Below are 26730 nucleotides of genomic sequence, written 5' to 3'. Positions count from 1 at the left end.
ATGGTAACTGGTAGTCAAATGGGATGCCATGCAGTCAGACAAAGCCAGCAGAAGGGAACAGAGACAAGATGAAGGGGAATGGAAAGGGTGGACAAAGAGGAGAGGCAGCTGATAAATCTGTCACCGTGTAAGGGTCAAGGGAGAAGCCTTTTCTCTACTCTCCCTTCCTTGATAGATAGAATCATTGTGCAACTTGTGGAGGGAGACAGAGGGAGATTTGTTTGAGGGAGCGTGTGCGTCTTTGTGTTCGTGTTTCTGTAACTAAGTAAAGCTATGCATTAGTGTGTGTGTGTGTTGTGTGTGTGTGATAGTATGAGCATCTCTTGCTCTGTCTGGGTCAAGCGTCCTCTCACTCAGCGTGTGATCTCAATGCCGCGCCCCACTCCCTGCCCATAATCCTTTTCTCCCCAGGCACTTCGCTCTCCCACAACTTGCCCCCATGCTGAGATGAAGTTATCACACTACGCACACTACCCTTGCTTGTCAATCCCTTGAGTGTGTGTGTGTAGTGGTATGTATTTTTCTCAACCTCCACCCATTATTATTTGCTCTCCTCTTTCTGCCAAAAGGTCCTGCAGTCAGACACGCCTGTTTACGACATTTTATGGAGAAGCTGCAACAAACACCATTCTATTCATAGAAATTCATGGTAAATGAACAACCCCCCTTCTACTTCACACATATACAGACACAACTGATGAACATATGGTATTTCTTTGAGACTGTCCTAATAAAACAAGCCCAGCAGGTTAGTACGACCCACAGTATCATTCAATTGGAAGACCACCTCTAGGTGCTGTAGCAATTATGATGGGAACAAGTAGAAGGTCAGGTAATGCAAGCAAGTATGCACAAGGAAGTTAGGGGGGGGTGGACGGGCCACCAAAACACAGGACCAAGGAACACTTCGACAAAGAGCCTGTACACTTCCTATTGACGCTGATGTAATTGGCTGCAATTCACCTAGAGGGCAGTTACAATAAATTGAAGTATAAGTACCTTGGAACAGTGTTTGACTCACAATCAAAGTTGATGAGAACACTGATTGTATTATTTTAAACTGTTTAAAGAACATTGGTAAGGTCTGCTACAAGATCACTTGAGTCTGGAAAACAAAACAGAAATGTGTGCTCTCTCTGGAAGAAGCCAGTGGTCCAGAAAGCAGAAGGAATTATAAGTCAACCTGGCCATGCACTTTCCAGGAAATTCTCAGTTATGCCCTCAGGGCAGCACTATTGTGCACCCGCACAGAAAACAAATGGCTACGGAAATGTCTTTATTCCTTCCCCCATCAGACTACTAAATATTGCTGATATCCAACCTGCACATACTGTACAAGTCATGCCTCTACATCTCCTTTTCTATGCTGTTGAATACTTCACAATGGGTACAAACATTTCATGGTATTTCATTTAATGAGGCAAATTTCCCCCCATCGATGATCATCCTTTTTACCTACTGAGTTTCTTTTAACTTGTTGTCTAATGTGGCCAAATTCAGGTCATAAGAACATGGACCAAAAAGGTAGAATGGCATGAAAGAAGAAAAAAAGTGTACGTCAAACATAAAGACACTGGGGGAAATAAACATACCTAATGTAACAAAGATAAGAATAGAATTTCTGAGAGGAACTCTGGAGATTTGCTGGGAATGCCAAATGTCACCTCTGCATCTCCAAAGCTCTGGTTTGTCCCACTTTGGTTTGAAATGCAAAATACAGCACATAAAAGCTGCATCAGGCTCATTTATATGTGGGGAAAACACACTCACACCCAAAACACACACGTCTGTGGTTAAAGTAGGGCTGCAGCAGCCCATCCTCACTAATTGAGATGCCACACATTAATTGTGTTTCCTCTGATGCTGGTATGGACACTGTTGGGCACAGTATTAGCATTAAATTAAAAAAAAATAGTGTCACCTAAACAGCAGTGGGTGTGCATCGTTCAAAGAAAGTTGTACGTATCAACATCACATTTTATGGGTTCTCTGCAGCTTTTGGTTCTATTTGGTATAAATCATCACAGACGTGTTGGGGATTTAGTCCTTATACTGCCCTGATCTTACAGAATCCCTTCCTATTTATGTTTTCATACAGCTTGCTTTCACTGCAATTTCAACTGGCCAACTTATGATGTTGCCGAAAGCAGCTTTTCTAAGTTCAGTAGGAAATTAAGATTTTACAGATTTTTATCTCATCACAGAATTACAACCAAGCTGAACATCTTGCAGCACACTTGATGTTGGTTTTCATTTATAATTATTTAACTGTTATAAACAGTCAGCAACTCTGCTGCAGTGTCATAAAAATACAGCTGATATGTAAAATAATCAGTGTGAGTGTTTTGACATAAACATGTGTTTGGTTGAAGACCTACATTGTTAGTTTAAGTGTTTAGATGACATGAAATATATCTGTAAATATCTTTTTTTATGTTTTTGATGGAAGAAGTTTTCAATTTACACTTGTGTAAATTATATCTGTACTGTCATAGCTGGCTTGAAAATACAAATAAATATATTATTTAAATTTAAATTTAGGACGCTTGTGAAATGCTGCTGTAGCTGTCTAAAACCTTACAGCCACAGTACTTACAGACTCACAATCCTTTCTTCATGGATACAAGAGATACTATATTGTAAGACAGTATCTGAGTCAGCATCAACTGTATTATTGTATTGTTGTAGTGTATCTGGAGTTTGCAGTAGTGACTTTATCATTCAGAAATGTTGTCTCTCTCCAGTTCACTGTCATAGCCTAGGGTTAAATATGAAATATTACATGTAGGGGAAATAAATCCCGGTCAGGATAGAAGAGTTGTTCACACCTGAAAGTTTCTGATGTAACAAAGTCCTAAGGGATTGGATAACAGGTGCCAAATGTCAGCAGCTCCATCTCTGCAGAGCTACTGTTGGCCTAGTTTGTCTTGAGATGCAGCTGTATGCTCTGTCATAGAGATGGCAAATAAGCTCCAGAGGGGGTTCTGACACATACACAGAGACACTCCCCCAACACAAGTGTCGTTCTACTGTACCGTACTGAACAATGAACACACAAGCTTTTCAAGTATACACAAGTATCAAGACAAATGTAATTCCAAGTCAAACAGAAGCACATGTTCAATACACACACACAAGCGCACACACACACACACACACACACACACACACACACACAAACACACAATGTGTGATGATGCTACACTCAAAGTCAATAGTGGGAAATAGGACAGCATGGATCCACACCACCCTGGATTGGTGACTGGGGTGACTATCAGATTTCAATTCTTTCTTATTTCCTGTCTTTCTGCTTGAAGTCCCTTTATATTGACTCCACACACCAATAAGAAGCTTCTCTTTCAAAATGAAGAATGCAAGTTGATACTTGTGAATACAAAGCAGATAAGGAAAATATTTATATAAAACATTTTTTTCCCCCTTTTTTATCACATGTTCTCACACATTTCAATTAAAGGTACTGTACTTTTTATGCATATACATTTGTCAATAAATTCTGATACATTTTGAATTTAATTAATGGACAGAATTGAGAAATTAAATAAATGAATTAATCCATGTAAGCTAAATTACTTTAGAATTTAATTAATTGATATTTAATGCGCATTAAGTTGCAAGTGGAATATGAATCCAGCAATATATTGTACAAATAACAAATGGTCAATGAGTCAATCTTTTATTTTTAATTAAAGGATTCATTCCAGAATAAATTATTGGATTTAAATTTCAAACTGAAAATGAAGTTTTAAATACCAGAAAAAATGGAATTAACAATAAAGCACAAAAATCTATTTTCCTGTTGCTTTTTCCATTTGTCATTTCTATTGTCCTTTGGGCCTTGAGCTGGTATATCGATGTCAAATAATACAATGTAACCATGGAACGTAACCACCACTTTGATTGCCTGACGTGTCATGGAAGAGCACAAGCTTAAAGAAAAAGGAAAAAGCAGCAGGAGAATTTATATGCACAAAGGAAAAGAGAGTCTCCTTTTTAAATTGATCTACTGTCTGTTTATTCCATATAAATCCCTATTTTTTATTATTAATTATTTTATTCACCGTTTAAAATAATAATCAATTGAATACTCAGTAATCTAGTCATTTATTGATGAATGAATTAGTTTGCTAAATATTTTATGAGTAATTGTTTTAACTGTTTAGTTAGATATCTATTATTGAAATATTTTATAGTCATTTGACCGACAGTTGTGGTGCTCCAGAGAAATATATAATGTATCATGTAATGATTGGCTCCTTATTTCATGTACAGCAGAAGCCTCTAATATCTCACTACGAGCTGCGACCTCTTACTGTCCTGATGTCCGAAGATTGTGAGGTCTGTTTACCAAAACTGGCTGTCAACTGAAAGTAAATGTGGCTCAAATGAAAACCAAAACCAACCATTCACCATAATCAGTGTATGGACTACGTAATTCATATATGTAAGACCCTGCATTGTGACTGGGTAAGCGATTCACAGTGCCATGAAGCTGACTGGCTGGTCTCCGCTGCAGGAAGCATTTTAATTGGTTACATGCATAGTGTGGTTTCCAAGGAAGTCACATGTTCTTTTGTCTCTCATTTTGCAATCTTTCCAACCCCAGCAAGACAGCTTTCCCATAGCAACATTCAACAGCCAATGAACATGCATAGGTGCAATAAGGTTGCAGCCATGTTTACTGATATCATTTCCTTTTATGAGAAGAAGGCTTTAAAGCCAATTAGCTCTGGTCATTGCAGAAGTTTTGCAGAGCACTATTCTTACAACTGCGTGTTTCACTGATTTGTGGCATAATAACAGATGTCATGAAAAAACCCAAACAATTCAATAACAGTAAGGAAATAGTGACAGGGACACCTTCAATGTGCAATATATTGAATTCCTTAAGAAGAAAAGCTGCAGGTCAAAGCTGCAGATATGTTAACAACTATCCAACACATGACTCATGGACTCATGGATCTCTGTGTGCTGGTGAGTCTGTTTAAGTGTGGAACCACTGCCTCCTCCTGCAGTGGGGATATATTTAAACTCCACTGATGCTTGATTTTTTGGCTTGTTAATGTAATTAAATGAACTGGTAGAAACACAGCGATGATGCACCTTTGACACTGGATCTCTGAATGTGATCTCAGAGTGCTTAATTATGTGTTTTTGTTCCTGTTCCATTCCTAATCCAATTAACTGTAGACAAAAACATTCCCATGGACAGAAAACAATCTTACCAGTATTTAATGATCTTGAAAGGTGGGTCAGTGTCTTTTTCTGTGATTAACGTCGTCTTACTGATCGAAGAGAAGTACTCATTGATCTGTCATAGCGTGATGAAGCCAAAAGAAACACCAATACCTGTAAGAGAGAGAGAGAGAATGGTGAATATGTGTTTGACTTAAAGGATCAGTAAAGGGCAGGCTTTTACAAAATCATGACTCCATAAATCAATCAGGGGCATGTTTCTGCATCAAGAACAGCACATTAAATACCAGACGTTTACTCAATGTCTTAACTCTCTAAAAAGCAAGACAATTTAACTCAGAAAAACAAAACTAATTGTTTTCAATAAAATAAGGTGAAATGGTACACTATCATATCTTTGCGAGAGTAGATGCAAAAGCTGTAGTTTCCCTAGAGCAGGGGTCACCAACACGGTGCCCAGGGGCACCAGGTAGCCCCAAAGGACCACATGAGCCGCCCACAGGCCTGTTCTAAAAATAACACAACTCACCAGTGAGCTGCGTCTAAAATTTGATATGCGTTTCTAATTAAATTGAATTATTTCATTTTTATACTGCCAAATTTTTATTCCCATATTGAAGTTGACTATTGACTATGATTTGTTAAAAGGGTTTGTCAGTGGCTAGTGAAAATTGGACATTTTTCTTATGATATATTGTAGAAGTGATCGTCTGAAAATGTAAACAATTGCTGAGATTAATAGAAATAAAGTGTTGAATATTGATATCATCTGTTTCCCATCATTAATAATGATATATAACTAAAGGCAAACAGAGCAAATTATTTCAGAAGAGTGGATCAAACTGGTAGCCCTTCGTTTGACTCAGTACCCATGAAGTAGCTCTTGCCCTAGAGAAATGGAGAACTCATAAAGGCAATCCAGTGTATGTAGTTTGCAGGGATGCTGTTGCAGTGATGAAAAATATCAATCTCAAGCTTCATTACCACATGCAGCTAAACAAGTTCTTAAGTCTTGGATACAGTTAAAATAATTTTTTGCTCAACCTACAGCTTTGATGCATAAAGTGTCACTTTTTCTCAAAGAACTGTTACAGAGCAGATTATTGTTTTTCAATTTTTCTCTCTAAAGTCTGTCTGTCTTCCTGTCTGTGGAATGCATATCTTTTGGTATGTGTATTGTTAATGGCCCGAGAACGTGCAGTTCAGAGTTTGGTATGGTTTGGACACGTAATGGGCTTAATATTCCTACAAAATAAATAAACAGGCGACCAGCGCTCTGCAGCAGTCAGTGGCAGCAGGGCAGAGTGTCTTCTTCTATGTCCGCGGATAAACTACAGCAGCGGTCGGACCTCAGTCACATCACGGACCAAAATTACCACCGGAACCTTTAATAAGTAAATTATTTTTAATTCATCAGATGGACTGACGGCTGCTGAGCTCCGTCATGGCAACAACATTAATAGAAGCGCTTCCTGATTGGCAACTGGATCTTAAGATTGTGTCATGTATGAAAGAAATAACAGCAGATCAGTAAATCACTTGTATATTAACCACAAACAATAACTTCGATAATTTATTTTGACCAACAAAGGGTGTTATTACAATTGAAATGGCCCTTGGAAGGACAAACGGCCCCTTACTCTATAGAATGGTACTTGGTCTGGAAATGGTCTAGATTTATAAAGCACTTTTCTAGTCTTGATGACCACCAGCGCTTTACAGTACTGTTTATTGCCATGCACTCACACATTCATACAGTGTGTCTCTATCACATTACTCATACAGGGCGCAGGGGCAATTTGGGGTTATATATCTTGCCCAAGGATACTTTGACACACATAACGGGGGAGACCGGGCTTGAACCACCGACCCACTCAACTTCTTGAAACACAACCACTATGCTGCCAAAGAAGCTGAATAAAATCTCTTTCCAGGAGACTGAGGAATGAAGCTGGACTAGAATGTAAGCAGGTGAAAAGTATGAAGAAAGTAGACTGAAAGCCTCGCTGCACTGTACTATCTTCTCTTGGTGTGCTTTGTCATGTGCATTGTGCCTCAGCCTTCACAAGCCATCATGTTTCCAAGCCCTTACAAAATGAACGGTCATGGGAAACTCGGTAGGCAATGCACAGACTCTACAGGGAACCCCAGCTCTGCTAGACCACCCCTGGACAAGCAGTGTCTGTCTGTCTGATTGTGTTCCATGGCAAAGTATTGTCCTTGGGCAGCCAGTTCATTTATCCCAAGGAAGCAGGTACTGCTAAGTTAGAAGGCAGTGTATAATAACCATGTTAATACATTCTTTATTTTCAGCATCACTTACAGTTGTGATTTCTGATCCTTCAAAACTTTAAACTCAGAGTTTGCCCTATAATGTTGCGGTCCTTCCACGTCACCAAGGTCATCTTAATTCAGGACAATCAATCCTATATCCTGCACATATATAACACGTATTACAGTATCCTGTAATATTCTAATATATATCATGTAAAAAGTTAACCAAATTTTAACCATTGAACTATTTTGGCTAACATTAAACATCATTGGCTTTGGCCAGAGTTTCTCAAATATGTGAATTGAGTCTGCCATGTTCACTGTTATGATGGTGATCCAACATGTGAATTTCATCAGAGCAAGTCATAACGAGACTCAGCAGTGTGTATGGCGTCCGCTGACCTTTATGCACTCCAGACGTATCGGCATGATCCTGATGAGTTAAGAATCATTCTGTGAGATCTCAGCTATCAGGTGGTCATTGGTACTTGGAATCCTTGCAGACTGGTTTCTTTAAATTCAGAATCACTTAGTTGGTTTTGAAACATCAATAAGTGTTTGAATGTGACATTACATCATTTTCTCTGTCCAGAGATTTGTTTTCTAACAATGGTGTATTGACAGCTATAACTCTTGACATGAGTATGTCTGTGTTTACTCTGATTTGTGACAATTCTCTGGAGGTTGCTACAATATGATTTTAAACTAGCATTGCGGTTAAACACATTGTGTCCTCCAACCTGACTGACCATACATGTTACTTGTCCCTGGTTAAAGGACATAGAAATTATCACTATTTTTGAGTGAAAAACAAGCAGCAGTCTACTGTGTCACTTCAGCCATCCACCATGTACTTCTCCTTACTTTGATGCTCTTTATACGTCAACTGACTTCCTCCTTTGCCTCATAATTATTATTATGGCCACTAGAGGTCACCTAACATTAACACGCAATGATACGTGATAAACCGTTGGGAGTGTTTTTTTTGTATTTGTTGTGTCTTCTCAGCATAATCCCTTTACTTCAAGAGTTACAGGGTTAGACCCCATACATAGCCAACCAGTGTCTTTCTGACAAATACCATTTCATGCCATTGCATCTCTGTTGTCAGCCATTTTGTGCCACCGGAGCGAAGCTCTGTCGTTCTGCTGCTCTCCTCTGGTCTTTTATTATTTCATTGGCTCTGCACGCTCTGCAGGGGGCACATTGTAACTGGTAACTGAATGAAATTTCAGGCATCGAACCCTATGACCTTAATACGGCCAGCTGTCCAAACATGCCTATCTATCTATCTATCTATTTATCTATCTATCTATCTATCCATCCATTCATCCATATAAGAGACAAAACTAATCAAAAATGATACCTTTTTGTGGAATTATTCATTTGAATCAACTAAAACCAAAATGTAATAAATAAAAAAACTTCTGTGTGTATTTATATAATCCTTGCAATTGATGAATCTTAAAGTTTTTTTCAGACGTCAACTTCGGTGAATGTTCACAGAATATGGTTTGGACTTTCTCTGGAGATTTTGACACTGACACTGGTGTCATCTCTCATCACCAAAAACTCTCTTGACATCTTTGTCTGGGTCTTCTACATGTGTGAGATATCCTGAGATATTTCCTTGTGTTTTTCTCAGTTTTGCATCCGTCAGATGTTAGAAAGATCATCAGCATGGCCACTTGCTCAGGTTGAATCCTCCGGAGGATCTCCTGTTGTATTCTCACATGGACTCATCCAGAATTTCACTAGGGACCTGGCCAGAGAAACTCAGAAGCCTCTCACTCGAGCAATTGCGTTCTCACATACAGCCCCTCCAGATAATATCAGGAGATTATTTGGAGTTGAGGGCATGTCTGAAAGCAACATTAGTCGGCCACTTCACTTCACTTCACATGCAATAGTGATACTTATGATATAACAAATACAGTATCAGTCAAGATATAAACAAAAGTCAGAGAGAGGCAGAGGGCTACTAAAAGTGAAAAGAAAGAAGAGACAGGAGAGTGAAAAGAAAGAGCAACAGTAAATGGACTGTATTTATATAGAGCTTTTCTTGTCTTGATGACTACCCAAAATGCTTTTGGTTTCTGGCCATTCACACACACATACAGTGCATCTATGAGCAGCACTTTTTCTAAGAGAACGGCACAGGCGTCAGTATCTTGCCCAAAGACACTTCAGCGTGCGGAATGGGGAAGACTGGGATCGAACCTCCAACCTTCTGGGTATAGGATGACCCTGTGTTTTTCTGTTGTCATTATTATGACAAAAAGAAACATGATTAAGTTCTTTGGTGGGGCCCAAATACATACATTTTCATAATGCTCATAGTCCTTGACAATGTTAATAAAGGAACCAATTATTGATTATTAAATACTGAAATGTTTGTTCCATTTATTGTGCAATGATATTTCTGAATGATAAGAGACAAGGTCTTTCACTGTTCATAGTCATAATGTAAGCAGTCATTAAATGAATCCATTCTCTCCAGTGTAATTAATCCTCTGAGATTGTCACAAATTACACATGATTCAACTGAGCAGGTCTCACAGGAGTTCACTTTAAAGGTATTGAGTGTAACATTTTGTGGGATTTAAACCCTTTGTTCCTCTTTTTATTCCTTCGATCATGCAATTACTTCACTTGCTCCCTTTGATTGAATAGAATCATTCACTTCTGTGCTGTTTGTTACAGATGTCATATCAGAGGACAAATAAAAGGCTGAGTGTCACTAATCTCCCATCGTGCCCTGAATTTGATGATACAACATTTATCAACAGTTTCCCAGCTTGTTTCAAAATCTGTCACTATAGATTTAGGGCGGCTTATCTTGCAGTCATATCACTTCATAAAGCTTTGTGCAACAAGGTTTCATTGTCTTTCTCATGACATTACTCTGAGGACAAATTTCAACTCATTAACTCTCAATATCATTCTCCAACCAAATGATTTTCTGTGAGCCTGTTTACCATTTGGAATATTTATGAGATGATAGAGAATAACAAATTAGCTTTCCTTCACTGCAAGTATTCCCTAAACCATGTATTGTTGCTCGATTTAATTTCAGTCACGATGTCTGCATTGTGCACCCTTGCCAAACAAGTTATTTAATAAGTCAAATATAATTCTAGTCCAAAATGTTACTTCTGATTGGCCTCGAGACAGAAATTCCCCACGGTAGGACTTAATGCACATTACCATCTTTACAAGGCATTTGCTTTCATCCTTGATCTTAACTTTATATGGAAATTAAAGATTAAGTAAGGTCTTCCTGTTAGATGAAGAGATTTTCCAAGGCAGTTGTTTTGCACTCCTTTTTTACAGCTTTTACTAGATCTTAAAAAAGTTATTTGAGTGACATACATTTTTAGTGTTATTACCTGAGAGACAAATTATTCTTCTACACGCACACTCAAAAGAAAAAATTTAAATTTAGGAGTATTTCAAAATAAAGTTGTAAAATTACAAGAAGTCATAATTTAATGAGTAATATTAGAAATAAGATCCCTAAACTTAAAATAACCGTGATGTATTGGCATAATAACATTAATAAATTAGTTCAATTTGACTGTATTCTATTCTAAGAGAATGATATTTGATTATCTGTGTAAATACATATTTTTAAAGCTAAAATGTTTCTGCAGTAGAAGTCATGATTAGTGTTTCTTTCTGAACTCACAGGATTGGAGGTTAACAGTGAAAGTGAAATAGGACTGTTGAGGAAGAATTATCTGAGGTACAGTCAGATTACATTTTATGCAGATTCACAAAAACTGTACACCACTACCAACATGGTTGACAACATTCAAACAAATGGAAATATTCCAGGGAAAGCTGTGTGCTTCTGTGTTGGGCGAAATGCATTCATAAAATCCTTAAAATGCCTTGTAACAGCTGTTGTCTGTGGTAAATCCATGAGAAATTCAAGCCTCCAATCATCTTTCAGAAGGCTAAGCCTATAACTTCCTAATACCCCATATGTTGTGAGAATGTGTTGCCAAAATACACTGCTCAAAAAAATTTAAGAAACACATCAGATCTTGATGAACAAATTATTCAAGATTGATGTGCATTGTATAATTTGTTTAGAACAAAAAATCCAACATGTGTGAATTTCATCAGAGCAAGTCATAATGAGACTCAGCAGTGTGTATGGCCTCCACTGACCAATATGCACTCCAGATATCTAGGCATGATCCTGATGAGTTGGTGGATAATGTCCAAGGGGGACCTCCTCCCAGCCCTGGATCAGGGCATCAGTGAGCTCCTGCACAGTCTGTGCTAGTAATTGGCGACATCAGATGCATCGATACATAACGTCCCATAGGTGCTCAATTGGATTTAGGTCAGGGGAACGTGAGGTTCAGTCAATGGCATTAATTCCTTCGTCATCCAGGAACTGCCTACACACCAACGCCACATTAGGCATTGTCCAGAAGGAACCCGGGGCTCACTGCACCAGTGTAAGGTCTGACAATCACTCTGAGCATTTCATCCTGGTGCCTAACAGCAGTCAGCTATTGGCTGTTGGCTATGACATGGAGGTCTGTGAGACCCTCTAAGGATATGCCTCCCCAGTCCATCACTGACCCGCTGCCACCCACCACAAGCAGGACACAGAACTTAAGAAGAATCAGTCAGGAAGGATAATAAGTATAATCACAAGGTTCCTCAGGGCTCTGTGCTCAGCCCAACTCTATGTACATTATATTTGCTTCCATTCCAGGTAACATTATGAGGAAACACTAAAATTTCCCTGCCATGCAAATTACACCCTAATCCAGTTTTATTATGAACCCAGAAGAAAATCAGCTAACTATCATGCTACCACTTTCAGTTTGAGACTCTTTAACACTCCCTCTATGTTTAAGAGTAAGTTATCTTGTAGTTAGGTGGCTCAGTTCTTTCTTAGACTAGTTCTGTTATGCTGCTTTTTGCCAAGATTGTTGGGGGACGTATGACACATGGAGTGTCTCTTTCCTCCTCTCCCTCTTCATCACATTAGTCTCTCATCAATACATGTTACTGACTTGACTTCTTCCCTAGAGGCCTTGTGCTATATCGCTGCAGATCCAGGATCGCTGCTGCGGCCACATCGTAGATCGTAATGGTGGATCATGATCAAAATGGTGGGTTGCAGATTGTGGATCGTGATAATGGTTCACGATCATGGCTGGGGGTTGCGGGTGATCGTGGATTAGGATTGCAACTAGATTGCTTGGAAATACAATATGCCTACTCACATATTCTCCCATAATTGGCTATACCTTTACCTCATCTATATTGTAATTACTGCTCTTTTCATCTCAGTCAGACTTTTTCTTTTTATCTATTGCACTTCTGTCTGTCCCTGGAGAGAGGGATCCCTCACAAATTATAATTTTTTAAAAAGGGTAGACCAATACAATTGGATCGATCGATCAATTAAATGATTTTGGTTAACTTTTAAGGCAAAACATCTTCATGATCCCTTGATACCCACACTAAATAGAGCACAATCACGTGTACACAAAGAGGAAAAATGAGCTGCTAGACAATAGAAAAAAAGAAAGAAAGAAAAAAAGAAGAGGTACAAGGTAAAGACAAATAAATGAGGGGAGAAGGAAGGCAGAGCAGAGTGAGACAAATTGAGCAAAATGCGAGGTGGGAGTCTCTTATTCTCCCACGTCTTTGTTTTACCCACATACCTGGTAGCAATTGAAAATAAACCTTATTACCTACAATAACTCTTGTGTTTCTTTCTCACATAGCTATCACATAATCTCTCACTCTTGCTCTCCCTCACACACACATGCATGCATGCACGCACACACACACACACAGAAGGCCTTTTAGCCAGGATAAAAAGGGTGATTTATGAACTACATCACATTTAGTCCATTTCACTTTAATTGTTAGATATATTCCACAGCAAATTGATCATGTCACACACACTCACTCACACACAAACTAATATAACTTTGAGTAAGAGTACACATAGAGATACTCACACAAATATGACACACTCTCAAGTTGAGACAGTGTTCATCCATGGTTTATCTACAATGAATATTTCACAGTGAATGTTCTTCATAAAATAAAACTGAATTCACTTTATTACTGTTTTACATGTGTGGTTTATAGATGAGTTTGAATGATTTAGTGAACTGGTGTGACTCTCTCATATATCGCATGTTAACCATTTCAGAGGTCTGTTATGCAACTGACACAATCTTTAGACCCAAGTTCAAATCTTTTAAAAATAAAAGCTCTTTAATTTAGCTCAATACAAATAATTGCAGCGACAAACAAACATTGTGCTTTTACTTTGAAGACAAATTGCTAACGAGGACGTGATTCTATACATTTTGTTGCCATGTCAGAGATCAACAACCGACACCTGCTAATGTCTGCATCAGTCCGATATGGTGAACTGAAAATGATCAAATTATTAAAATGACCTGACTGAGATTTTTACTCCGACCACAGCTGTGGTTTATCTGAGGATGTAGACATGTTTTACACTGTAGACTGACTGACTTTTATTAAGGCAGAACCAGAAAGTTTAATAGAAGGTGGTTTGTTTCTGACTAAAACCTTATAAAACCCCACATGGAATCACTTCACATTAAATCTGTCTTTTTTACAATAAATAATGATAATAATAAATCTGGTGAATTCATTTTGTGTTGTGAAAGCTTAACACAGAAAAGTCCATTCATATTTACATAAATACCCTTTTAAAAAAAAATAAGGGAACACTGAAATCAAACACAGGATCTCAATGAACAAAATATTCAAGTTGAAAATGTACATTTTGTCGTCTGGGCGTGCTCCTGATGAGTCAGTGGATGGTGTCCTGGGGGATCTCCTCTCAGACCTGGTTCGGAATAAGGCCAGGGGAAAGTGAGGGTCCAATGACTGGGACAAATAGGGTCAGTCCTCTTGTGTCTTTGTAATGCATTTGCACAGAGAAATTAAAGAAACACATAATTTCTTGCTCACCCCTTGGTGGTATGTAGCCATGTAGATAGTTTAAGTTAAGATACTAGCGTCTAACATATTTACCTCCACTTCAGTAAGGTACAGCTAAGTTGAACTTGGTGAGGTGCTCAAAGAAATGTAGCACTGCGTTAGTTCATGCAGGACACGGAGTCATGTGCTCAGCTGTCAGCTACCGATAGTTTTATGGTGCTCGTCAGTCGTCCACCAATCACAGCTCATTCTCTCACCAAAGCAGTCCCTTCAAATACGACCTCATCCTAACTGATCCCTGCTCAGCTACACTGCCACCCACGCCTGCTGCCGACTATTTGCTTCCACTGCCCCAGCCTCCACCTTTTAGCACAGAGTCCAAACACGGTCATGCTAAACGATATTCATCTTAAACAAACGTACATTGCCTGCTACGCCCAACAGGGGGTTCTGCACATGTTCCCTGTTTTATCTTAGCACGCTGCTCGGGTAATCCAGGGAACATCCAAAGAATGGAGCCTTCAGCGCCAATCATAACTGTGTCCCCATTAGCAACAAATGGGTAAATCATGACATAGTGTTCCTGACTGAATTAAGAAAGAGTCAAAAAAGGCAACAGCTTTCACTGAAACTGCCCTCCAACAAAGAACTAGTCCCTCTGAAGATAGTTTGCTTTTGAATGGAAAACCTTATACCTGAATATCTCTAAATTAACAACCTGCACATAGAAACCACTGGATTGATTGACTTTACTTTAGTCTTGTGTATTTATTGTAATTAAAGTTTATTCATAATTTAGCATGGTTCATTCATTCATCCTTTTTTCTACCAAATTAAAAGTGTACGAATCAATATCTCAAAAACTCATGAAATCACGAAGTGTAATGTGAACAAAAAGTTCCCACCCTATATAACAGCTCATCATGGCTCTCAATAGCTTTTAGAATCAGTAATTTCACATTATTAATGGTAGCACATATATATGCACTTTTTATACTGTGTAAAACTACACACACACACACACACACACACACACACACACAAAGGGATGCATATATGCCACAGGTATTCAGATGTATCTTTTCAAGAAACTTGGTCTCAGTGGACTAGTGATTAATTTGCTTGGAATAAAACACATTGTTAAGCCATCCTCACTCCCATTTTTGGCTGTTTATTTATATTTGCTTGGCAAGCACATTCGTGGCTGTGGTTACGGGTTAGTCGTTGTAGACAGTGACTTTGGGCATCACCATTCTCTCTTCCAGTAATTTCATCATCAGCATAATCAATGACACTTTTTGCATCACATGCTTTTTAATGCACCCACTCTTCTGTCACAAATCACGACTCCCCAAAACAATAATCTGGCACACCCAGATCCAGCGTAAAATGTTTCAGCAAATTCTGTGACCTGTTCAGAAGACATTTTTAAATGATTTATGAATTTTGCATGCATCAATAACCCATTTTTCCTAGATGCAGTGTTTATTACCCAAACATCAAAATGCTCACACATTTTCTTTTGCTTCGAATGTATCAGGACTATTGACATTAATGCAGGGAGAAAGCTCAGTGACTAAATGGAAAGGGTCCAGTGCCGCTAGAGATTTTGATCTCCAAAATATCAGGGCAGAAATAAGAGATCTCGCTTGTAAATGTGTAGGCAATGTATATCAAAACATTGAAAGCTGTGTCAGGATGAATGGATCCAGTATTTGCAATCTCAAAATTAGAACACTGCCTCGGAGAAAGAAGAACAAATGGCAGCAGACACTTGGAACCATCACACTTTCTAAGGCCCCAATACTTGAACATTAAGCTTTTTATGACTTCACTGATACACCTGAGCTCAGCTTCTTAAAACACAAACATTCTTTCACATGATTGTGAAATATCACAGTGTACTGTTCTGCATACAAAAACACACCCTGAAGAGAATGTTTTACCTTTTCATTTTTATAGTCTCCAAGGATTTCTCAGGTTTAATATCCTATGAAATTTCTTCAGTGCAATTAAATGGTTTGTCCTCTTGTTAGTCTAGCCTACTTTTATTGCATATCTCCGGTATTTATCACTTGTTTTGTTTAAATACCAAGCCAAACATAAACAGTCATAAATCTTCTTTGGAAAACACAGCATTGATGTCCCAGGGGACTCGGTGTTTCTGGTTCCCATAGGGGAGCTGCTCACAGTGCCTAACTGTAAATGGCAAACTCCCCAGAAACTCTTTGTCCCATTTTAACAACTATGTGGGGTCAGGATTTTGTTTTGCTGTCTTTTTATAGTCTATAAACAAGCAAATTAGACACACGAGCAGCCTACTCCGTCACACATATGCACGCCAGCACATTTTTGAACATGCAATCATTTATATTCATATAAGCCTACAGATACACACTTATAAACAAACACATGCATACACAAACATGGTCAGTGACCATTTAAAGGTGTTCAGTAAAGCCACTGTAAATAAATTGTTGGGCACTTGACAATGTGAGGTGATTGCCGGTGAAGGGCTTTCTAGTGGTTGCAGGGTACTTAAGGTCTGACTACTTACAGCCTTTAATGGAGTCTGTAGAGATAATCTAATAATTACACCCTTTATCCCACCTACACAGCAACATAAAGCCCAAAGAAACATAGGATTTTGCACTTGACTTTTTAATTTTCATCTAGAGTCAAACTAGTGTTATCCAAGCCAAAACAAATGCTATTCAAACAATGTAGGAAATGTAATTGCTGGCTGGATTATGTTCAAAGGTGACAAATGTTTTGGATAAATGAACAGCAGTGGAGGTGGGAGATAGAAGGCATACAAAGCAAAGCAAACATCTTTCACACTGGAAATTAAGGTTTGCTCAGATAAATGGAACAAAAGCTCTTTGGTTAATGTCAAAGAGAGAGATGGCAGCTTAGGTTAAAAGGTGTTGTTCCGAGAGGTCCATATGCACAAATGTGAAAACAAGATGAATATAGTAAAAAGTATCCATTGAGCCATTGAGACTCAGCTTTTCAACCATAAAAAAACAGAGTCACTAGCCAGTGGGGGAAATGAACCATCTAGTGGGGTCCTGGAGCAAAATGGCAGTAAAACACCCAAAATGGTGCCTAAGGGTTACTATTTCTTCATATGCACTCATCTTAATTATGGCATGTTTTGTTGAGTGTTCTATATGTTTAACAAGTCGTGAAGTATTAAAATGAAAATTAGGAATTAGAAAATTAAGAATGAACAGCGAAAACATAAACAACAAATGTGATGTCTGTCTCAACCTGCTAGTAACCGTTTTTTATTGTGTTCTCTCTTTCTCTCTCTCTCTCCCTCTCTTTCTGTCGCTCTTCACCTTGTTTGTGTGTGTGTGTGTGTGTGTGTGTGAGTGTGTGTGTGTGTGTGTTTGAGTGTGAGTGTCTAACCCGGTCTGTAATTCATTAGCTCTCAGAAAGTTGAAACATAAATGTAAGGAAACATTCATACAGACGCTCAAGGTATGGGACATATCTTCAAAGAACAGACTTTCTAAACACACTGACATAAACAGAGCAGCTTCACACACACACATCGACACGTACCATACACACACACGCTGACATTTAAGGACTGTGTATCCTCTCAAAAGTTTAAGAAAGTGTTATTAACAGAACATATGTGCATTAGCGTTCAATGTAAAACACAGAGTCAGTGAGTATAAACATGTCATTTTCACTTAGAGGAAGGGAGGGAGGGATAATAGCAGTCATTATAAACAACCACCCTCCCTTTGCAGACATATTCTGAAAGCCAAAAAGACCAGCCTACACTTCACTTTCATTGGTGGGAAGTTTCTTAACCAATCTTATATAAATGTGTTAGTTCAATGAACTGTTGCACATTACATCTGACAGTCATTTACAGGTGTGAAATCAATAATTCATATACTGATTTTGTGAATTTGAATGGTTTTAATCATTCATTTGGACGTAATTTAAGTGAAGAAAAATATGAGTTCCATTCATATAAAAGTCAATAAACAATAATGCTGATTAGCAAAGCCAAACTGTCAGCCTGACTTGTTCTTAGAATAAAGCAAGACCTTTACTTAAGATAAGAGGTGATAACAATAGATTTTCATGAGACATGTCCTAGACCTTTCTGTGACCTCGTCTCTCCATATCTAATATTCACTCAACCCTCTCTTTCCCTCTTTGCGTCTGCCTCCATCCCCCTTCACTCACTCCAACAGCTCTTTCATATTTCATTAGGTTTTTAGCAAGGATCAACTCTCTGAGGTTAAGTTAAGGGTCTCTAAATATGTCTGTGTGTGCTTTGTGCCAGTAAAGAGTTTATTCTGGTGTTCTTACATGTCAATGTCGCTAGTGCAGAGTGTCAAGTTGTGACTCTTTTGGATTTATGTGAATCCTTTTACCTTTGGTGAAGGTACAAAGTAATTTCTCCCAATAACAGCACCAGTAACACTGAGGTAACAAGCTAGCAGATACCATGCAAAATGCCATGATTAGCCAACAACACGACAGAAACATTTTTCAAACTTAACAAATGTAAACGTGTGTGTATGTGTTACTTTTATGCATGTCTTGACATCTTGACATTTGTGTTGTTTCTTTTTATGTGCTGATGACAACCTGACCTACATCTTACTCTGTTTGGGTCTCTGGGCAGGCTTATACAAATGCATTGTGGGAAAATAGAACCTCTCAGCAGCTGACCCTGTCACACCTCTCTGTAATTCCTCAGGCAGTGAATTTGTATGTTTGTTTGTCTGCATTTGTGTGTTTCTCCCATGTGGATATTCTTTTCTTTACCTTTTCTTGCTCCGCATAAATGTTTTATCATGTCTGCTGCTCTACAGCCATCTGAAACAAACCAATCACTAAAGTGCTCTTATCAAATAGTGTAGTGAACACATCTTGAGCTATGTAAGGTCAGTGCTGTGACTATAAAACCAATTCGACATACCAGGGATACCTGGACAACAGCCATCCTGCTAACCTGCAGCTGCTCATTAAGTGAGTCAGTTAACTCTAGATTTTCCAGCTACAAGTGATTTCATGTCAAAAAGACCCACTTGTTAATTCCAATCACGCTGCATCTTTAGAATATACCATTTATCAGTGTAGTAGAAGGATGTAAGAAGAAACAACATAAACAATTTACAGTCGTTGCAGACAGACTAAAAAACTGTGAATAACACAAGTGTTGTTAAGTCTATTATCGATAAAGTGATATTACTCTTACGTCTGATGATAAATAAAGTACTGCGAACATGTAATGTGCTCAGTTTAACTAATAAAAATGTTCATTTGTTATAATGGAAAACCTTGAACAACGTGTGGATAATTATTTTAATAAAATACATCATCACTTCCAGGAGTTCTTTTGGTAATCAAATTATTATTATTATTTGTTTGATTTAAATAAGGCTAAATTAATTGTGATGTATTTACTGTGGTGATATCTGCCTCCATTTGATAGAAGCTCTGTTTATAGAGTGGGCACATGGAAAGCCTGGAACAACAAAACTATTCCATACATTGATGAAAACATCTGCTGCTGTTTATTTTTATTTTTATTTTTTCCCTGTCAGCATCCTGTAGAATGGTGATTGTTTGTCCAATGATCATATTGATCATAAGTTGGGCAGTTGACAGGCGTTGATCTGATCCTCTGAAGTCAACCTGCTCCAGAGCAGATTGTAAAAACCTGCTCGCCTAAAGCCTTCTGGCACAATCCATCTGGTGAAGAGACAAACCAGCACTGTTTTTACTGTCGTTACTTGGTCATCTCATTGCAGTCTGTCCATCGTTAAAGAAAAAATACCAGTCTCCGAGTAAAAGCCCTTCCGCTGTAGGATTTAATCAGTACGAGCCAATTACTGGACGGCAGGAACTTTTGGTGGACGAGAAGAGGATGACAGTGACTTCAAGCCTTTCATTTCGCATAGTTTTTTGGCAGTGAGTGATAGCGTTCTGATTTCCATTCAACAAGATACTGGTGCAAAGCATTAGGTGGCATGGCACAGTGTTTGGCCTTTTTTCCAACCAGTCATAGTGTGTTTTATGCAGGTCACACTGTTACATTCTCCTCTTTTTTAGTTTCTGGCACAGCATGACTTAGTGTGCATGATCAGCTGCCTATTAGGGGATCATCTACACTGTGTCAACCCAACAAAGCGTGCTAAAGTGCAAAAGGAGATCTTATGGAAAGGATGGAAATGGATAAGAAAATGCCATCACTTCACCACAACTCATTTCCTCTTCGCATTAATGATTGTGTAGATCATGTAGGGACGGCCAAGTACGTCACCAAGTTGGATCTGCTGAGGGATTCATGACACTCCTAACAGTACACAATGATGCCTTTTGGATAAAGAAATGCTTGTGCTACTTTCACTACGATGACAACGTGTTTTTTTCTATAATGTGGTCTGATCATGCAGACGCTTTGCAAGAAATATTATATCGTTTGGGTTGTGCCTCATTGACTCTACTCAGGTAAACAAGTTGGGCAGGAGGAGTGTCAGTGCAGGTGCTGGGTCGCAGTAAGAAGACGATCGTGGTATCAGTCCTCCCATGGGCAGCTGATAAAATATTGTAAATAGTTTAAATGTCTTTTATGCTAAATTGCTACATTGCTTTTTAAGCAATTGTCAATTGTCTCCTCTTTCTGTTCAGAAGGCATGTGAAGTCCCTGTATTTATTTTCCTTTTTTTTTCTGTTGTGAGATAACGTAGAGTAAACTGTAATTTAGTTTATTTAGTTTATTATTTTGGCAGCGACACTCAGAATAACCTCTACACAAAAAAGTGCATGTAAGAAAGATGAAATCATTAAGTTTCAGCTAAAAGTAGTTATTTGTTTTCCAATAATGTTGAATTTCTTTCAGATAAGCTTGACTTTCCTTTTTGAGAAAAGTTCAACAACATCACAGTACTTGAATTTGGAATGAGGTCAGATGTTTTAGGCTCTCCACCCCTGCAAGAGCTTGTTCTGCCACAGTAGCTCTCCCAACATGTAGTGGCCCTGACACAGCACATGTCGCAGACCTTTCCATGACCTTGTCTCTCCCCATCTAATATTCACTCACTCCCTCTGCATCTCCTTCCTCCTCTCTCCCCCCTCTTTGTGTCTGCATGTGCTCAGCCTCCTCTCCTCCTCCTGCCAGCTCTTTCATATTTCAGTAGTTTTTAGCAAGGATCAACTCTCTGAGGTTAAGTTGTTCCTTTAAAAGGTCTGTGTTTGTGTGTGTTGGCGTGTGCGCTCAGGAAACCAGCACGTCCCAGAGGTTAAACCGAGTGTTTCAGAATCAGTAGGCGAGCTGTTTTACTGCTGTACAGTGCAGCATACGTGTACGTCTGTCTGTGAGATGTCCTCATCAGCAAAGAGATTGTGAAGCATAGAATTAGGAAGAGGGACAGTGTTAGGTCTGGTGAAGACTATAGAGGCTACTTGAAGTCTTTCTTGCTCTCTTTTTTCTCTCTCTTCTTCATCCGTCTTCCTCATACTCGTAAGTTCATCAATCTTTAGTTATTCAATCCTAGTTTGCATTCACTTTCTTTGTTGCCAAAGCAAATATATGAAAGGGACAAAAGCAAAGTGCACAAATGTCAAGCTGTCCACAGAGTGAGTAAATGATCTGGTGTCCAATGTGACACGGAATCAATATAATCCCTCATATTGGACACAAGTTGCAGATAGACAAACCTTAATTAAGTTCCCTGAATAAATCTCTATGCGCAGCATTTTTTTTTCTGAGGGGGAGTTGGGCAATGACACTGTTTGCCCAACTCCCCCTCAGGAAACTTCGGTGTGCAGATGGGGAAGACTGGGACCCAACCGCCGACCCTCTAGTTAGAGGACGACCTCTATACCCTCAGCCACAGCCGCTTTGTTTATCATTTTGGCAGTGACGCACACCTTTCTTCCCACTTCTCACCCTTTCCAAGTGATTAACCAACACTCGGGGAAAAAGTCAGGTCATGCTTAATGCCCAAGCATCTTAAGTCCCACATGTCTTCTCTTATGTTGTTGGACAGAAAAACGTGTGCATTCTAAATGACATGAATTCATGCTCACAAACATGCTTCTCAACTATATATAACTGAAGACTATCATCCTGTCGCCTTTATATGCATGTGTACACACACACACACACACACACACACACACTTGTTTCTCTGACTTTGTGACATTAGCCCTTGATCATTAATTTTAATGACCATCAATACACCATAATAGACCAGAGCATGGACATACACACATCTGCACAGCAACAGGCGCCACAGATCCTTGAGGGCAATTATAGTCTGCACTTTGTTTATTTTCTGTTCCAAGGAAAGGATGGTGTGTGTGTGTGAGAGAGAGGGACCGCGAGAGATTTCAATATCAGTTCTGAGTTTCTACAAGCATTTCCACTGATGACACCTTCATCCTGTTAGACACTCCATTTTTACAGGAACCCAGCAACAAACTGGATGACCAACTGGAAAACGTGGGATAGTTGGCGTGTGTTAAGCTTGGGCCACACTGGCTGCATGTTCAGCACACAACAGCTATGTCTCTGCTCAGCCGTCTTGCACGTCTGTTGTTCACACAGGGAGCGTATCTGCTGCGTGTCTGCTGTAAATATGTATGTGACTTATTCGACAGACACTAAAACTGTGGTGAAAGATCATTTTCACTAGCGTGCACCGCAAATAGTGGAGAATAAAGGCGAGACTGCAACTGTCGAGAAGAGCAACCTGAGACGTGCAGCTCATGCGGGTAGTGTGGCTGCTCTAACCTAACAACATGCCATTAATGCCAACTAACACTTGCCATTCACACACACATTCATACAGTGCATCTATTAGCAGCACTTTTTGTTCTATGAGGGGCAATTCAGGGTTCAGCATCTTGCCCAAGGACACTTCGGTATGCAGATGGGGAGGACGACCACTCTACCCCTCAGCCAGAGACACAAACGCTGCAAACACAGCTGACACCTGCTCACCATGGTGCTGGTAAAACAGGCACGATATGGTTCGATGTTATTTTTATATCATCGATGGGGGACACACAGCATGTCAAGATTACGTGGACATTGCTAGCCATGCTAACCAGCTTGTAGCCACCTGCTGGTCCCCTGAATCTGCTAGAGTGAACAAGTCCCTCAAATAAAACCAGAAATCCAGCATTTCAGTTGCATGCCTCCTCCCACCAGCCCAGTTTCTGTTTACATATATTCTTCATCTAGATTCCTATAGGGTCACTGTGAGCTTTAACTTAGATCACTGAAATCTAAACAGTTAATCTTCAAGTCCAAGTGCCCACTAACGTGAGGCCACCGAGACCTTGACCTTTTACCTTTGACCAATGAAATGTAATCGATTAATTTATAAGTCTAAGTTCCTGAGATCACAAATAAATAATAAAATAAATAAATTGATGGATTCTTAACTTAAATTTGAATTTGAATTAATTTGATAAATCACTTCTCTTTCTGCCAAAAAACATTTTGGGGTAAATAAATATTTATATTGGTCAAAATCAGCTCTCTGTAGCTCTGAATTTTGGGACAGTAGGTGATTCCTTGGCAACAACAGTTTGTGGTAGCTTACAATGCAGATACACTTGTACATATGAACAATTAGTATATAGTTACCAAATACAGTAATACAGATTGACAAAGACTAGCTAACAAGTGTCCTAATCACCTAATGATGATCCACTTATTAACATTGACTCAGTAAAACACATTTTTCCCCCAAATTTTCCTAGGTCTCTATTCAGAGTTTGCACCTGTTTGGTAATTTCACTGCACCAAAGGAACACGTTTGAACTGAGATTGGAAGAGAGACGCAGCCAAGGCTGTTTTCATGCTGATTACGTGGTGTAGTGCAGTTTTAGTGTTCATTTTTGCATGAAATTGCATTTGTGTTAAAACTTATTCAGCAATGTTTGCAACTTTAATCATCAGTGGTGCATGCACAGAACTGGCCGAAGTGTTATATGTGTCCTCTGTCAGTGTTTGCAACACATTTTGTCTTTCTACTGCAGATTCATAACTGCATTAAAATGCACCTTTTATTGTGACTGAACATTTTTACCCACAATAGTATCCAAGTGGTGACCTGGTAGTGACCTGATGTCCCAAAGAAACATCAGTGTCTTAGATATTTCCCATGCAGTAGATGTAACAACTGTATTTATCACACATTAGCAGGAACATGTGTTTTAATTAGAGTTTCTGCTGTGAGAGACAGGTTGTGCAAAGTGTTCGATCATTGTAAAACAGTAACTTCATTGATCTTTTAAATCTACCAACACAGCGACAGGATTTGGTCAATATTTAAATGTTCTCTATAAGTGTCAAACACAGCATTTGATTCGAACGTTCAGTGTCTTCAGGAGTCCAGCACGCCATCAAAGACATTTTTTTTTATCATAATGTAAAGTCCAAACTCTTAAAATAGTAAAACTATTGCGTGTGGCTGTGATGAGGAGCGGGACAGCCCCAAACCTGACAGAAGGTTCAATCCCTGGCTCATCCAGTCCACATGACAAAGTGTTATTGGGTCAGACACTGAACCCTAACCTGCCCCCAACAGCTTTGCCAGCAGTGTGTGAATGGTGAGTGATAGACAAAGTGCTGTGTATTAAAGTAAGAATAAATGTGTGAATTTGTGAATGTGATGTACACAGTAAAATGCTTTTAGTGGTTGATAAGACAAGAAAAGCACCTTAGAAAGCATCGTAGACGATATCAAGTATATTTACCAATGAAGTGAGATTATTTTATTGGCCACTTGCAGGCGTGTTTATAAATCCATATTATCAGCTACATCACAAAATGATCCATTCTGTACAAAGTGAACAAAATAAAACACATTAGTGAAGGTATTTTCAAACACAACTTCAGTCTCTGGAGTCCTGCAAGCTCAACACATTACATCAATTCTGAATCAAACTCAACCCATTAATGTAAGACTCGACTTAAAGGTACAGTGTGTAGAATTTAGTGATATCAAGTGTTGAAGTTACATGTTGCAGCTGAACACCCCTCACCTCACCCTCTCCTTCCAAACATGAAAAAGAACCTGTGGCAGCTTCAGTTTTCATAAAAACTCAAAAGGTGTTTAGTTTGTCCAGTCTGGACTAATGTAAAAAACATGGCAGCCTCCGTAGTGAGGGTCCCCTCAATGTAAGTATAAAGTATTTAAATATAAAGGGACTTTTCTGGGGTAAAGAAAACTACAATTCATATAATTTAGATGAAATGAACTAGTGAAAACATCATGAGGATTATTTTACATTAAATCTCTGCCAATAGATCCCTTTCACCTAAATCTTACACACTGGACCTTTAAGTCCTAATTCTAACAATAGGTGTTATAAATGCTAAACATGGATGGTAATGCAGACTGCACAAGTAGGAGCACCTTTTTTCCCTCTGCTAACACCAACCAGAATAGCAGACACATCTTAAGTTTTGCATTCTCTATACACATCTTGAACAGAATGGATTCCTTCATTAATTATTTAACTTACTTTGTCTGTCTTCTTCTGTTCTTTCTTTTCCTGTTTTGCAGTCTCCTTTCTGAGACATTCCAAATTTTCTTTCCTTAGTTCTTCTCGTCACTATCTCCATTCCCTCAAAATTCCATCCTGAATCTGTACTGCCTCACCCCAAACACCTCAGCAGCCACCTGCTTTGATCACCATGGCTACTGCACAGCCAGTGTTTTCTGTTGTCATGGAGACTGGGGTCGAGGATCAGGCCATATTTAACCAGGAAGAGAGGGTGTAATTCTCTGATAATTGTCAAGGGAGGAGAAAGACAGAGAGAAAAATGCTCTGTGATATTTGATCTACTGGCCAAGAAAAAAATACATGATATATGCAGGATTATTTGGAAAGTGTTGAGAGCTAAACAGAGACATGACAAGACACGTCTGGAGAAATAATTGTGACAGGAGTTTAAGTCATGTGACAACGTCTTCGAGGACAGGAGGTCAGGGGGATGGATGGAACACCTAATCAACTGTCAGCGTTACTTGACAACGAAGGTCCAGCAAATGATAACAGTCCACTGAGCTGACTAGGAGATGGAGAAGGTTTCATATTGTTGTCTGGTTACACATCATTGATGAAAATATATGTATAATATATATAATATATATAATAAATAACATAGATGTTATACATTTATGCATCTACAGGTGAGCTGTGACTATGTTAAATAAAGAATAGTTTTCTAATATGTGATTAATCCCAACCGCATGAATTATTCTGTTTTTATTTTGC

The 26730-nt window shown here is 38.8% G+C and overlaps 1 protein-coding gene across 8 annotated transcripts in view; it reads right to left on the bottom strand.

The window, feature by feature from the left end:
• The window catches only part of tenm3 (teneurin transmembrane protein 3), a 500548-nt gene that overhangs the window by 200405 nt on the left and 273413 nt on the right, over positions 1-26730 (bottom strand). For all 8 annotated transcript variants that reach the window (XM_069529751.1, XM_069529750.1, XM_069529754.1 and 5 more), the window contains exon 6: positions 5244-5367. The gene's annotated coding sequence lies outside the window, so the exon portion shown is untranslated. The remainder of the gene's footprint in view (positions 1-5243; positions 5368-26730) is intronic.

This window comes from Paralichthys olivaceus, chromosome 8 (assembly GCF_024713975.1).
Source record: "Paralichthys olivaceus isolate ysfri-2021 chromosome 8, ASM2471397v2, whole genome shotgun sequence".
Classification (NCBI taxonomy): domain Eukaryota; kingdom Metazoa; phylum Chordata; class Actinopteri; order Pleuronectiformes; family Paralichthyidae; genus Paralichthys; species Paralichthys olivaceus.
Note: the sequence above shows the minus strand (reverse complement) of the source record. Positions and strands in the feature narration are given on the sequence as shown.